This window comes from Triticum aestivum, chromosome 1A (assembly GCF_018294505.1).
Source record: "Triticum aestivum cultivar Chinese Spring chromosome 1A, IWGSC CS RefSeq v2.1, whole genome shotgun sequence".
NCBI lineage: Eukaryota > Viridiplantae > Streptophyta > Magnoliopsida > Poales > Poaceae > Triticum > Triticum aestivum.
In genome coordinates this window covers 296,032,798-296,049,675 of record NC_057794.1, presented here as the reverse complement: position 1 = coordinate 296,049,675, position 16,878 = coordinate 296,032,798, and positions in this window count along the sequence as shown.

Here is a 16,878-nt window from a genome sequence, read left to right as displayed (position 1 = left end):
ATGGATTGATTGATGGGACGTTGATGCTTTGCCTGGCCCAAGCTTGAACCAAACGCTTTAGCACCACACAAGCCTGGCCAGGCAGAAATATTTTACATCTCACGTCCACACCAGGCAGTACCGCCCATCAAGGCATGAGGGTCAGGTCATGAACCAAACTGACCAATAAAGTTTGAGAGAGATTGAGGGGCCCCGATAAGGCTGAGTGGTGCGTCAGATAGCTGAGAGGGGGAAAGAGATATTCCATCCGCTCGATAATGCAGTGCATGTAATTTTTTTAGAAGTCAAACTTTGGAAACTTTGATCAAGTTTATGCAAATGTTATTTATATCTACAATACCAAAGATACATCATACAAAACTACATCTCATGGTGAATCTAATGGCATATGTTTGCCGTACTAGATGTAATTCTTTTTCTCCATGTACATGGTCAAACTTTGTGATGTTTGACTTTTCAATAAATCTATATGCTATGGACCGAGGAGAGTGCCTCAGTCGAGACAGATCAAGTGCGTGTGATGGAGAATGAGTAAGTGTGCAAAAAGAGTATGTGTGTGATAGAGAAAGTGACAACAAACGATAAATTAGAGAGAGAGAGAGAGAGAGTGTGTGTGTGTGTGTGTGTTTTCGTTTCTTATGCGAACATATCACGCATGCATCTCCGAGATGGAAAAGCGAGGCGAGGAGATACACGAAGATAGCTAGTGTGTGATTGTTTGCAACGGAGAGAGACACCCCTATAGCACATGTCCAATAGGGGTGTGGGTAACAAGGAACAAAGGTCGAGAGGGACACATGGATGGCATGGACGCATGACGAGGGAGAGAGGGTGTGTTTGTGATAGAGAGATCCCGTCGAGATCGTGAGGGGACTATATGGGTGGGAGATCGAGGGCGTGCGTGCACGCTGGAAAGATGCCCCGAGAGAAACCGAGATAGACCATGCACATGTTTGTGATGGAGACTAAGATTAGCTAGTCATATACAAATAGGGGGGACTGCGTGTGCCTACAATTGAGTGAGAGACCATCATACTTGGCTAGCTGGGCATGAGATTGTGTGTGTGCGCGTGTGAGATGGAGAGAGAACGAGTGGGAGAGATAGAGTTTTAGATGGGCCTATCAAGTGCGAGTGAGATATGCATGTGTATGTGTGACCCAGGTGGATGGAGAGTTTGAGAGAGGGGGGGAAGAGCTCCGAGATGACATAGTGGTGCGTGAGAGAGTTACAGGCAAAGAGCCAAGGAATCTGTGTGCGTACGATGAGTGCACCCAAGATATCTAGCTTGGACTAGCTAGAGTATCATACATAGTGTGCGAGAGAGACCTATAGATGGTGTATATATGCATGCGAACTAGAAAGAGCCCCCCCCCACACACACAAAGAGAGAGAGAGAGAGAGAGAGAGAGAGAGAGAGAGATGGAGAGAAAGGGAGAGGGACGAACAAGGTTTTTGTGTCGGATGCGTGCGACAGAATTGAAGATTGTCGGTGAGAGAGAGAGAGAGAGAACAGGAGTCCGGGAGAGAGGGAGGTCGTGTTTTATGCATCAAAGACTGATGTAAACCATGTTTCGATATAAACTTGCATTCAAATATTTAAATGGGAAAATTTTGTTTTTGCCACTCTATATTTTGCCAATTTTTCTTATGCCACTCTAGATTTTGACATTCCACTTTTGCCGCTCTTAGATTTTGACAATTATCACAATTTCCATTCTATGGCAAAAGCAAAATAATTTTATTTTATATTTGCCACTCTTAGTTTTTGACAATTATCACAATTGCCACTTTGAAAATTTTGCTTTTGCCATGGGAATGGCAATTATGATAATTGTCAAAAACTAAGAGTGGCAAAAGTTAAATGTCAAAATCTAAAGTGGCATAAGGAAAATTGGCAAAATCTAGAGTGGAAAAAACAAAAATTTCCCTATTTAAATTGGAGAACATGTTGTCTGCAATCCACACATGAACGGATATATGCATATATCAAACAAGTTCATTAATTTGACTTTCAACATGTTCATGGAGTACTATAATACTGTACAACATGCTACTCGATTGAGGTGTTCAATTTTGGGTTTAGTTCACTATTTTGACCTACTGAACGAGCTATTTCATTGAATCGAGATATTTCATTTTGGGTTTGGTTCGCATTTTTTAGTGGGTCAACTATTTGTCATACAGTAAATCGCTAGCAACGAGCATGTAAAAACACATTACTCCCGAGCATCATCTCTCCATCTAAAAAAGAAGTGGAAAGCTAATATTTCAAAATTTGATCCGAAACGACTTGGTAAGGTAGACGTGGATGCTCGTTCTCCCAAAATTTGAACGAACCGTTAAACATCCTCTCTGCTCGGTGGAATTCGCCTGAGAAAATAAATGGGAGACGCAAAATTACCATCCTATGTGGGACACACATCAATTGGCCCGTTGAATATCGAGGGTAGGTTCGTAACTTCATCCAAGCGCGCCTTCTCCTCGGCCGAAATGACATGTGCCGAATATTCATAAACCATGGTCGGCAAAACAAGCTCTCCTCGCCCGAAATAGCTCGCGCCCACTATTTCAAAACACGCTCTCCTCGCCCGAAATCTCTCGCGCCCACTATAGTTCAAAACACGCCCTCCTCGCCCAAAATCGCTCCCGCCCAGAGAAGCAAAGTTACTCTACTATCCCCGACCCTCAGTACACAGACCCAAGCCGAGAAGCCTATAGGAAAGGGTAGAACTGTAACTCCCCCTCACATTTCAGACAAATGCGTCCGTAAGACATGGTTCCACTCCCCTCCCAATTTCCCTCGCCCGCCCCCATTCATACCTCGTGGGCGCCAAATCACCTTCTCCCCGGGAAGCTCCCTTCTCCCGAGCCGCGAAACCTCAGCCCCACCTCCATGGCGCCCTCACCGCACCAATTTCACAGCCACCCTCCTCCCTAATGCCGGAGATGCTTTCCGTTTGCCGTCGTGCACTGGGCCGTGCGCCTCTTACTTCGTGCTGCTGGTACTGCCTCGACGACGGTCGCGTGAACCGTACCAGAGCCCATTCACCCCTGTTGTTGTTCATGGCACCGGAGATGCTCCAACTTTGGATCCGTCCAGAGTCCTGGCACTGCTTCGGCGTAGCCGTTGACCGTCGCGACATCGCTCTTTCCCTGCCGCCGGTCGCCACCGCAACCACACCGGCCTCACCGACTCGGCAGCTGGACCTGCCTACTTCACCATGCCGCCAGATAGGTCGCACCCTCATCTCAAATCACTTTATTTAGGCGTCAGTTGTCTGAATTTTTATTTTGGGCCAATCAATTTGCAATGGGAAGCAGCACCCCTCGAGGCGGCGGAGCTCCTAGGCTACCGGTTGGCTGGTGTCTAATGTAAGGGTGCGGGGCCGCAAAGTTCGCCGCGGAAGCAGCGCTTAGATGGCTATCTTTTAGAGTTACGTGGGTTGAAGGTACTGCCGCCGCTAGATCTGGATGATGAGGAGTCTTTGTGGATTGGCCCGGGGCGGCGCAACCACGACAGTGCGGTGGGGCAGGGAGCGGGGTTTTGGCCGGGGCCATAGACGGCGGAGGCAGGCTGCTCTGCCGTTGGTCGCTAGCTCTTCGGGGAAGATTCTGAACAGTGTCAGCCGGGAGGCACAAGACGGCCAGCCATCCGGCGTAGATCGGACAGTACCAAAATAAAATAAAATCGTGTGACCCCAATTTAGTCTTCAGTCAACAGACGTGTGACCACTCTCATACCTTGCTGTTGATCTCTTAGTGTATTTCTTCAGATCAAAGAGATATGTCGTTCTTAACATTATGCGTTATCTACATCTTCAGACACACCGTCTTCCGACTCACCGCAGCTGCTCCAACAAGGGAAGCATACACCAGAAGGGAGCTATAGTCACATGCATCCAATGCGCGTGCCCGACATGCACAGCCACAACAACTATAGGGCCATCCACAAGTCAGCACATGATGCTCACTCCTATGGATGGCAGCCAGATAGGTTGTACCCTCATCTTACTTGTGTGCAACATTTATGGCTTTGTTATTCATCTAAGCATGGAAAATAGATCATCACATTTCACTGTATATTCATGATGATCTCTTACGGGTCTTGTTCAGGAGTTAACGTTGTTCCATAGTTCAGCTAAGATACTTGTTCTTTAGGTAACACTGTTCCATAGTTATCATCCATCAGCCAATGCTATCCCACAGGCTGGTGATTATAGTATTATACCACTTCTAGTATTTTCTAAGTTGTTCTTTAATACTTTTGTGTGCCATCTAGTTAATCTCGAGTACAAATGATACATATTCTGTAGCTTTCATCTCTGTTCTCCCTTTAGTTTATGAGACATGTTGTTGCTAGTTAACCCCAGTCCTACTATTTATGTCATCTCCTACAGGCACTCATTACATAAATCTAACTACTAGTTGTCTTCCATGCATGTCAGATATAATTGCACACACTGATATATCCACAAGAACCTCACGGAGCAATGTAAAGGCCAATAAACTAGATGTCAATGATACCTAATATGATGGAACATGTAAAGGCAGTTCTTCAGAAGACTTGCAGAAAGATGATGAATCCTCTTCACCCCACAAGGTCCTTGCTCTAACTTGGCCTGTGATATGGGTACAACATGCATATAATGTCCTGGAGTGTATCTACTCTGTTACAATGCCATGTGCTTAGCATGCTCATCATGCATGTAAATATGCCATGCCTTCCTGTTTTTCAGTACCTATTCCATTCATGATAACATGTTTTCAAATTTAAGTACTGTCATTCTACTCTATCACAATGCCATCTGCTTAATTTGGACATCATGCTTTTGAATATCTTATGCATTGTTATTCATCAGTATGTACTTCATCTGTCTACCATACCATGTTTTTTTACATTGAAGTGTTGTTCTAGTGCTCTGTTGCAATGCCATCTTATTTTCCCAATCATACACGTGTATGTTACCTTAGTTATTTATGTATGTATTCCGCTAGCATACAGTTTTACATTCAACTAGTGTTTTTTTTGTGTTGTCCTGTCGTATCCCTAGCTCTTACACCATACTCCCTCCGTCCGGATTACATGTTGCCGAAATGGATAAAAAAGGATGTATCTAGAACAGAAATACGCCTAGACCCATCCATTTTTTTCCGGATGGAGGGAATCCATGTCAATATGTCATTCCTTTCTATTCTTCAGTACCTATTCCATCTCTCTGCTGCCGCATGTTTCATAATTAAAGCACCATTCTTCTATACAAGGCATGCAAGGGAAAGACGACTATGTTAGAATCTGAAGGGTTACAAACAAGGCCTTTGCAAAAGATACAAACGCCAGGAGATAATAAACCAACTCCAGTTTTTAAAGATACTGCTCCAGCACAGAGAAACCCAACTCCTAGTGATAATAAGAAGATTCCAGTGGCCAAAGAACTAGTCCGCTCCAGTCCAGCAAAAATATGTCAACTCAACTCTAAGAAGCGTGTGCGTATCCTTGCATCATGAAATTTTATAGCATGCTGATCATATTTTCTACATGTTTCTTACCCACCTCTCTTTTAGAAAATAAGCTTAACAGATAGAAGAATTTCTGCACTGGTATCGTCTGTGAGGAAAGATTCTTGCAGGAATTCTCTGTACTCCAATGCAGATGTAAGTACCTATTGTATATCACTATATTTTTACATCAGCATGTATTTTGTTAACGAGCGTGAATGCAACATTTATCTGATCTAAATTTAGTTGTAGCAAAATGTATGATTAAAGGCCACAATGTTGATTTTTGTAAGGAAAACTACCTGGTAGTTTTGCATCCTGAGCGGCATGAGTGTACTATCTCATATCAGTGGGTTTGATTACTTTGGTTCTGGAGTGGGTTTTCAGTGTTTTTTTACTGTGTTGTCCTATCATATCCCTAGCTCTTACGTCATACTCCCTCCGCCCGGATTACATGTCGCAGAAATGGATAAAACTGGATGTATCTAGAACTGAAATACGCCTAGACCCATCCATTTATTTCCGAATGGAGGGAATACATGTCAATATGTCATGCCTTTCTATTCTTCAGTACCTATTCCATCTCTGCTATAGCATGTTTTATAATTGAAGCACCATTCTTCTATATAAGGCATGCAAGGGGAAGACGGCTATGTTAGAATTGGAAGGGTTACAAACCAGGTCTTTGCAAAAGATCCAAACGCCAGGAGATAATAAACCAACTCCATTTTTCATAGATACTGCTCCAGCACAAAGAAACCCAACTCCCACTGATAATAAGCAAATTCCAGTGGCCAAAGAACTAGTCCGCTCCAGTCCAGCAAAAGAATGTCAACTCCATTCTAAGAAGCGTGTGCGTATCCTCGGATCATGAAATTTTATAGCATTCTGATCATATTTTCTACATGTTTCTTACCCGTCTCTCTTTTAGAAAATAAGGTTAAACGATACAAGACTTCCTCCATTGGGATCGAAATATCTTGCGGGAATTCTCTGTGCTCCAGTGCTGATGTAAGTACCTGTTGTATATCACTATATTTTTACATCAACATGTATTTTGTTAATCGGCCTGAATCTAACCTTTATCGGATCTAAAATTAGTTGTAGAAAAATGTTAAAGGCGCCAATGTTGATTTTTGTAAGGAAAACTACCTGGTAGTTTTTGCGTACTGAGCTGCATGAATGTGCTATCTCATATCATGCACATTACTGAATTGTAGTGCTTCTCTGGTTGACCATTCATTCATTGTGTCAATGTTGCTTTCGTATTACCTTACCTGGCTGATGATAGTTGTGCCATATTGTGTTAATTTGGTGTAGGCTAGTTGCCCAAACGTTCGTTGTGTCAATGTTGCTTTCCTATTATCTGACTTGGCCAATGATAGCAATGCTAGTGTGTTAATTTTGTGCAGGCTACTAAAGATAAGAAGACAAACTCTGAAAACAGCAAGGCAACCCGATTGTTTCTTTCCAGTAAATCTAGGCCAGGTAATATGGCAATAACTCATGATTAATCTGTTTGGTTCCCGTCCTAATTTATGTTATGATGCAGTGCTCAAGACACTCTCCACTATCAATAATACAAGCCTGCCAAAATCGCCATCTGAATCGGTTCAGTATCCTCTATCTCGAATGCGACGGAATAAATGTATGTTTGTGAACCAATTAATGGCTGAAGCAATGATGGAAATGGTGGATGAATTAGAGGTGCAGATTCGTGCGACACAACAACTGATCAATGTTTTCAGAGACAGTGTGGCAAAGCAGCAAGAACTTGCCCACATGCTTATGGGCGTCATCTGTGCTGAGGTTGCAGATTGTGACGTTGTAGATGGTTAGGTTGTGCTCATTTATTTGCACTAGCATCAATCTTTGATTGCCCAGTGGATGTAATTTCCTGTAATATATTCTGGATGTGCAACGTTATTCCCTGTATATCATACCTTTACTCGTCGTAATGGGCTCAAATTATCTAATTTGGCCTAAAGACATGAACGAACTTTAGTGGGCCCACTAATTTAATGGGCCGTTAATAGGCCGAAAGTTAATGGTCGGCCCTCTTACCTCCCGGGTCGTTAATAGGCCGACATCGAAGCGGGTAACAGGTGGCCCCAATTTATTTCACGGGTCGTTAACAGGTCGTTACTAAGTTTGGGCTACATATGGCCCAACTATACTGTAGGCCTTTAGCAGGCCTAAAGAGACAGCGGGCTTGTATTGGACCATGAAGAGCATGGGCCGCTAAGAGGCCGAAAGTCAGGTCGTATTGTAAATGGCCCAACTGTGTTGTGGGCCTTTAGCAGGCCAAAAGAGAAACCGGGCTGGTATTGGACCATGAAGGGCATGGGCCGTTAAGAGGCCAAAACTAAGGTCTGACTACAAATGGCCCAACTCATTTATGGTCCGTTAACAGGCCGAAAGGCACACAGGGCCGGGAATTGGCCCAACACTTAAATGGGTCGCTAAAAGGCCAAAACTCAGGTTCGACTACAATTGGCCCAACTGATTTATGGGCCATCAACAGGCTGAAAGTGACACTGGGCCAGAAATTGGCCCGACACTTAAATGGGCCGCTAAAAGGCGAAACTCAGGTCCAACTACAAATGGCCCATCAGATTTACGGGTCGTCAACAGGCTGAAAGACACACCGGGCCGGAAATTAGCCCAACATTTAAATGGGTCGCTAAAAGGCCGAAAGATGTACATCCTGAAAATTGGCCCATCCATTAAATGGGCCGTTAACAGGCCGAAATCTCATTAGGCCGATATTGAGCCAAAATATATAGCGGGTTGTTAACGGGCTCGAACTGACGATGGGCTGCAATGGTGTCAAATCTTTAACGGGCCAAATTGGCACATCTTGTATGGGCCGTGGGCTTAAATGGACCTGACACAAATAGGCCTTATATGGGCCGGCCTGCTAATTTTTACTGGGCTGGCCTTTTTCACCGGAATGGGCCACTGTTGGGCCGTGCCACGTGTCGACCTATGATAGGCGCCTCCTGTCCAATGAGTGGATGACATCTGTCCCAATGATGAGCCGACACGTGTTTCCTCTAGCCAATGATGAATTTACACGTGGAAAATCCCCATTGGTTGGGGCTGTTAACGGGTTATCGGATCCAAAACCCGACCCGATAGCTTAACAATGTTCCGTTACGGTGGATGCCATGTGTCGGTCACCCTTGACAAAAGCACTTTTGTGACGCGCGATTTATCATCATGGAAGTGGACACTTGATAATTTTGGTAATGTCATGGAACACTTCTACGACAGCACATGTATGACTATCTTGATTCTGTCATAAATTTGTCATGGATGTACATGCATGACAAAAAAAGCGACCTGCTGTGACAAACATGTATCATCACGGAAGTGTATTTTTTTGTAGTGGTGGTGTCTCTGCTGGTGTTGGGCAGGTTTCCCCGGCAAGGCTCTTGCCGGGGCTACGTAAGCTGCCCTGGCAAGGCTCTTGATGGGGAAAGCCCACTTTGTCCCTCTGCTTCTCGCGTCTTTGGCTTGGCGCTGCTCTGCTAGTCTTGTGTCTTCGCTTCCTCTGCCCTGCCAAGCGTGGCCGCAGGCGTGTGGCTGCGACTGCCCGCGCACAAGTAAAGGTGTACAAAAAGGACCCCTACTTTTGTACACCGACACGTGTCTTGGTTTTAATGGTTGTAGGAGGTGCCGTGCGGACAGCTGCTTGACCTTGACTGAACAGGAGGCGTGCGAGCGCAGTCCGGTGCGCGGGCTGACCGAGAGGCGTGCAAGCTGTCCTCCAATGCGCAGGCTCACCGGGAAGCGTGCGAGTTGTATGCTGCGCAAGCTCACTGGGAAGCGAGCCATTTGACTTCCATGGCCGCCCGCCTTCCTCTTCATTAATGGCGCGCGAGCCGCTGTTTAATATGGGCGGCCTTACTATTCGCCTCCCATTCCCCTCCCTCCCGCAGACCTCCACCAAAGCCATGGCGCGGAATGATCATCGGCCACTAGTCTTCACGTTTGTTGAAGTAGACTCCGAGCCGAAGGAGATATAAAATAAGGAGGAATGGGGCCTCATGCACATGGCCCAGAATGAGTTGGCGGTGGCGGTTGCTGCCCCCGCTCCCGTCCCATCTCCCATCCCCGCGCCCGCGCTAGCGACCATCCCCGTAGAATTAACGGGCTAGTCACCAAGCACTATCGTAGAGCTGGAAGCAGCGGGCGTCAGCGAGGTCTCCACGGACCCAGGTGAGCACGTGCACATGCCAGCGCCAGCGCCCATGCCCGTGCGTGCCACTCCACCAACCGTGGCGCCGGCCCCCTTGCGTTTGGCTGGATCCGCCGCGCCCGTGCCCCTGCCCGTGTGCGCCCCTCCACCCATCGCGGCACCAGTCCCCGTGCGTTTGGCTGCACCCGTCGCGCCCGTGCCCGTGCCCGTGCGCGATCCCCCCTTAGTGGCATGGGACGCTGCCATCGACCACTACCTCCCAGCGGCGCCAGTTGTCGTCCTCCCGCGCCCCGCCTGTCGATCGCGCGATGACATGATGTTTGATTTACAAGTGAAGACCATTTTGTGCTGCCTTGAGGACTGATACATCTCCAACATATCTATAATTTTTGATTGTTCCATGCTATTATATTATTTGTTTTGGATCTTAATGGGCTTATTTATACACTTTTATATTATTTTTGGGACTAACCTACTAACCCAAGGCCTAGTGCAAATTGCTATTTTTTTGCCAATTTTATTGTTTCGTAGAAAAGGAATATCAAATGGAATAAAACCTTTGGGAGAGTTATTTTTGGAACAAACATGATCCAGGGGACTTAGAGTGGATGTCAAGCAACCAACAAGGAGGCCACGAGGCAGGGGCGCGCCGACCCCCTGGGCGCGCCCTCGACCCTCGTGGGCCCCTCGTGGCTCCATCGACCTACTTCTTCCTCCTATATATGTTCACATACCCCGAAAACATCCAGGAGCACCACAAAACCCTATTTCCACCGCCGCAACCTTCTGTACCTAAGATATCCCATCTTGAGGCCTATTCCAGGGCTCCGCCGGAGGGGGCATTGATCACGGAGGGCTTCTACATCAACACCAGAGCCTCTCCGATGATGTGTGAGTAGTTTACCTCAGACCTTCGGGCCCATAGTTATTACCTAGATGGCTTCTTCTCTCTCTTTGGATCTCAATACAATGTTCTCCTCGATCTTCTTGGAGATCTATTTGATGTAACTCTTTTTGTGGTGTGTTTGTCGAGATTCGATGAATTCTAGGTTTATTATCAACTTTATCTATGAACAACATTTGATTCTTCTCTGAAATCTTTTATGTATGACTGGTTATCTTTGCAAGTCTCTTCGAATTATCAGCTTGGTTTGGCCTACTAGATTGATCTTTCTTGCAATCGGAGAAGTGCTTAGCTATGGGTTCAATCTTGCGGTGTCCTTTCCCAGTGAGAGCAGGGGCAACAAGGCATGTATTGTATTGTTGCCATCGAGGATAAAAAGATGGGGTTTATATCATATTGCTTGAGTTTATCCCTCTACATCATGTCATCTTGCCTAATGCATTACTCTGTTCTTATGAACTTAATACTCTAGATGCATGCTGGATAGCGGTCGATGTGTGGAGTAATAGTGGTAGATGCAGAATCGTTTCGGTCTACTTGTCGTGGATGTGATGCCTATATACATGATCATGCCTAGATATTCTCATAATTATTCACTCTTCTATCAGTTGCTCGAGAGTAATTTGTTCGCCCACCGTAATACTTATGCTATCTTGAGAGAAGCCACTAGTGAAACATATGGCCCCCCGGTCTATCTTTTATCATATAAGTTTCCAATCTATTTTACTTTGCAATCTTTACTTTCAATCTATATCATAAAAATACCAAAAATATTTATCTTATTATTATTATCTCTAGCAGATCTCACTCTCGTAAGTGACCATGAAGGGATTGACAACCCCTTTATCACGTTGGTTGTGAGGTTCTTATTTGTTTGTGTCGGTACGAGGGACTTGCGTGTAGTCTCCTACTGGATTGATACCTTGGTTCTCCAAAACTTAGAGAAATACTTACGCTACTTTGTTGCATCACCCTTTCCTCTTCAAGGGAAAACCAACGCAGTGCTCAAGAGTTTGCAAGGACTTCAACAACGGCATCTCGGAGGACGACAATGACAATGACGGCGCGGCACGCCGCCTCTGCCCCCGCCGAAAATAGTTTTTTGGGGGTTTAATATTGTATCTCGAATTCTCGATCATATGAATATAAATTCATAGTGTGACTGAATGAAAGATATGGTTTGAACGAACTTGTCTTTTTCTCTCTTAATGTACAGACTTATCAAACGATTTTCTTTTGAAAAAAATGTCAATGGTTTTTAAATATAAAACACTCATCGCAAACGTTTAATTGGTGGAAGATCATACGTTCAGATCCTATATGCATATTAATACCCCTCTGATTATGAACATGTTTATGCTTTGTGAGTAGTTACTTTTGTTCCCGAGGACATGGAAGAAGTCTTGCTATTAGTAGTCATGTGAATTTGGTATTCGTTCGATATTTTGATGAGATGTATGTTGTCTCCCCTCTAGCGGTGTTATGTGAACGTCGACTACATGACACTTCACCATTATTTGGGCCTAGAGGAAGGCATTGGGAAGTAATAAGTAGATGATGGGTTGCTAGAGTGACAGAAGCTTAAACCCTAGTTTATGTGTTGCTTCGTAAGGGGCTGATTTGGATCCATATGTTTCATGTTATGGTTAGGTTTACCTTAATACTTTTGTTGTATTTGCGGATGCTTGCAATAGAGGTTAATCATAAGTGGGATGCTTGTCCAAGTAAGGACAGCACCCAAGCACTGGTCCACCCACATACCAAATTATCAAAGTACCGAACGCGAATCATATGAACGTGATGAAAACTAGCTTGACGATATTCCCATGTGTCCTCGGGAGCGCTTTACATCATATAAGAGTTCGTCCAGGCTTGTCCTTTTCTACAAAAATGATTGGGCCACCTTGCTGCACTTTATTTACTTTTGTTACTTGTTGCTCGTTACAAATTATCTTATCACAAAACTATATGTTACCACTTATTTCAGTACTTGCAGAGAATACCTTGCTGGAAACCTCTTATCATTTCCTTCTGCTCCTCGTTGGGTTCGACACTCTTACTTATCGAAAGGACTACGATAGATCCCCTATAATTGTGGGTCATCAAGACTCTTTTCTAGCGCCGTTGCCGGGGAGTGAAGCGCCTTTGGTAGGTGGAATTTGGTAAGGAAAAATTTAGATAGTGTGCTGAATTTACTGTCACTTGTTACTATGGAAAGTAATCCTCTGAGGGGCTTGTTCGGGGTATCTTCACCCCGACAAGTAGAGCAAAGAGTTGCTCCTCAACCTACTGAACCTACTGAAAATGAATATGAAAATGAAAATGCTTGCTTTGAAGTTCCTTCGGGTATGATAGAAAAACTGCTAGCTAATCCTTTTTTAGGAGATGGAACAAAACATCCTGATGAACATTTGATATATGTGGATGAAGTTTGTGGATTATTTAAGCTTGTAGGTGTACCCAGAGATGTTGTTAAGAAGAAGGTCGTCCCCTTATCTTTGAGGGGAGATGCATCAACATGGTATAGGCTATGTGATGATATGAGGTCTCGGAATTACAAACGATTGAAATTGGAATTTCATCAGAAGTTTTATCCTATGCATCTTGTTCATCGTGATCGCAATTATATATATAATTTTTGGCCTCGCGAAGGAGAAAGCATCGCTCAAGCTTGGGGGAGGCTTAAATTAATGTTATATTCATGTCCCAATCATGAGCTCTCAAGAGAAATGATTATTCAAAAATTTTATGCTCGGCTTTCTAGTAACAATCGCACCATGCTTGATACTTCTTGTGCTGGCTCTTTTATGATGAAGACTATTGAATTGAAATGGGATTTATTGGAAAGAATTAAAGGCAACTCTGAAGATTGGGACCTTGACAATGGTAAGGAGTCAGATATGACACCTAGTTTTGATTGTGTTAAATCTTTTATGGATACCGATATTTTTCGTAAATTTAGCACTAAATATGGACTTGACTCTAAGATAGTAGCTTCTTTCTGTGAATCTTTTGCTGCTTATGTTGATCTCCCCAAGGAGAAGTGGTTTAAATATTGTCCTCCCATAGAAGTAAAACTAGCTACACCTATTAAAGTTGAAGAAAATACTATCACTTATAATGATCCTATTGCCCCTACTTCTTATGTTGAGAAACCACCTTTCCCTGTTAGGATAAAGGATCATGCTAAAGCTTCAACTATGGTTCGTAAAAGCAATATTAAAACGTATACACCTCCTGAGCAAGTTAAAGTTGAACCTAATATTGCTATTGTTAAAGATCTCTTATCTGATAATATTGATGGGCATGTTATTTATTTCTATGATGAAACTGCTAGAATTGCTAAACCCCGTGATAAAGATAAACCTAGACCTGTGGTAGGCATGCCTGTTATTTCTGTTAAAATAGGAGATCATTGTTATCATGGCTTATGTGATATGGGTGCTAGTGCTAGTGCAATACCTTATTCCTTATACAAAGAAGTTATGCACGACATTGCACCTGCTGAGATGGAAGATATTGATGTCACAATTAAACTTGCCAATAGAGATACTATTTCACCAATGGGAATTGTTAGAGATGTTGAAGTCTTGTGAGTGAAAACTAAATATCCTGCTGATTTTCTTGTTCTTGGTTCCCCACAAGATAGTTTTGTCCCATTATATTTGGTAGACCCTTCCTAAATACTGTTAATGCTACCATAGATTGCAAAAGGGATGTTGTTACTATCGGTTTAGATGATATGACTCATGAATTTAATTTTTCTAAATTTAGTATACAACACCGTGAAGAAGAATTACCTAGTAAGGATGAAATTATTGGTCTTGCTTCTATTGTCGTACCTCCTAGTGATCCTTTAGAACAATACTTGCTAGACCATGAAAATGATATGTTTATTAATGAAAGAAGGGAATTAGATGAGGTATTCTTTAAACATGAACCTATTCTAATAACTAATTTACCTGTTGAAATCCTAGGGGATCCTCCTCCACCCAAGGGTGACCCCGTGTTTGAGCTTAAACCATTACCTGATACTCTTAAATATGCTTATCTTGATGATAAAAAGATATATCATGTTATTATTAGTGCTAACCTTTCAGAACATGAAGAAGAGAGATTATTGAAAACTCTGAAGAAGCACCGTGCTGCTATTGGGTATACTCTTGATGATCTTAAGGGCATTAGTCCCACTCTATGTCAACATAAAATTAATTTGGAAGAAGATGCTAAACCAGTTCGTGATCACCAACGCCGACTGAATCCTAAAATGAAAGAAGTGGTAAGAAAGGAGATACTAAAGCTCCTTGAGGCATGTATAATTTATCCTGTTGCTGATAGTCAATGGGTAAGCCCTGTCCATTGTGTCCCTAAGAAGGGAGGTACTACTGTTGTTCCTAATGATAAAGATGAATTGATTCCTCAAAGAATTATTACAGGTTATAGGATGGTAATTGATTTCTGCAAATTAAATAAGGCTACGAAAAAGGATCATTACCCCTTACCTTTTATCGATCAAATGCTAGAAAGATTATCTAAACATACACATTTTTGCTTTCTAGATGGTTATTCTGGTTTCTCTCAAATACCTGTGTCAGCCAAAGATCAATCAAAGACTACTTTTACATGCCCTTTTGGTACTTTTGCTTATAGATGTATGCCTTTTGGTTTATGTAATGCACCTACTACCTTTCAAAGATGCATGATGGCTATATTCTCTGACTTTTGTGAAAAGATTTGTGAGGTTTTCATGGACGACTTTTCCATCTATGGATCTTCTTTTGATGATTGCTTGACAAACCTTGATCGAGTTTTGCAGAGATGTGAAGAAACTAATCTTGTCTTGAATTGGGAAAAGTGCCACTTTATGGTTAATGAAGGTATTGTCTTGGGGCATAAAGTTTCTGAAAGAGGTACTGAAGTTGATAAAGCCAAGGTTGATGCTATTGAAAAGATGTTATGTCCCAAGGACATCAAAGGTATAAGAAGTTTCCTTGATCATGCCGGTTTTTATAGGAGGTTCATTAAGGACTTCTCAAAAATATCTCGGCATCTGACTAATTTATTACAAAAAGATATACCTTTTGTCTTTGATGATGATTGTGTAGAAGCATTTGAAATACTTAAGAAAGCATTGATCTCTGCACCTATTGTTCAGCCACCTGATTGGAATTTACCCTTTGAAATTATGTGTGATGTTAGTGATTATGCTGTAGGTGCTATTCTAGGACAAAGAGTTGATAAGAAACTAAATGTTATTCAATATGCTAGTAAAACTCTAGACAATGCTCAAAGAAATTATGCTACTACTGAAAAAGAATTCTTAGCAGTTGTATTTGCTTGTGATAAGTTTAGACCTTATATTGTTGATTCTAAAGTAACTATTCACACTGATCATGCTGCTATTAAATATCTTATGGAAAAGAAAGATGCTAAACCTAGACTTATTAGATGGGTTCTCTTGCTACAAGAATTTGATTTGCATATTGTTGATAGAAAAGGAGCTGAGAACCCCGTTGCAGACAACTTGTCCAGGTTAGAAAATGTGCTTGATGACCCACTACCTATTGATGATAGCTTCCCTAATGAGAAATTAAATGTCATAAATGCTTCTCATATTGCTCCATGGTATGCTGATTATGCTAATTACATTGTTGCTAAGTTTATACCACCTAGTTTCACATACCAGCAAAAGAAAAAGTTCTTCTATGATTTGAGGCATTACTTTTGGGATGACCCACATCTTTATAAAGAAGTAGTAGATGGTGTTATTAGACATTGTGTACTTGAGCATGAACAGGAACAGATCCTATGTAAGTGTCACTCTGAAGCTTATGGAGGACACCATGCTGGAGATAGAACTGCACATAAGGTACTGCAATCTGGTTTTTATTGGCCTACTCTCTTCAAGGATGCCTGTAAGTTTGCCTTATCTTGTGATGAATGTCAAAGAATTGGTAATATTAGTAGACGTCAAGAAATGCCTATGAATTATTCACTTGTTATTGAACCATTTGATGTTTGGGGCTTTGACTATATGGGACCTTTTCCTTCCTCTAATGGTTATACATATATTTTAGTTGTTGTTGATTATGTTACTAAGTGGGTAGAAGCTATTCCAACTAGTAGTGCTGATCATAACACTTCTATTAAAATGCTTAAAGAAGTTATTTTTCCAAGATTTGGAGTCCCTAGATATTTAATGACTGATGGTGGTTCACACTTTATTCATGGTGCTTTTCGTAAAATGCTTGCTAAATATGATGTTAACCATAG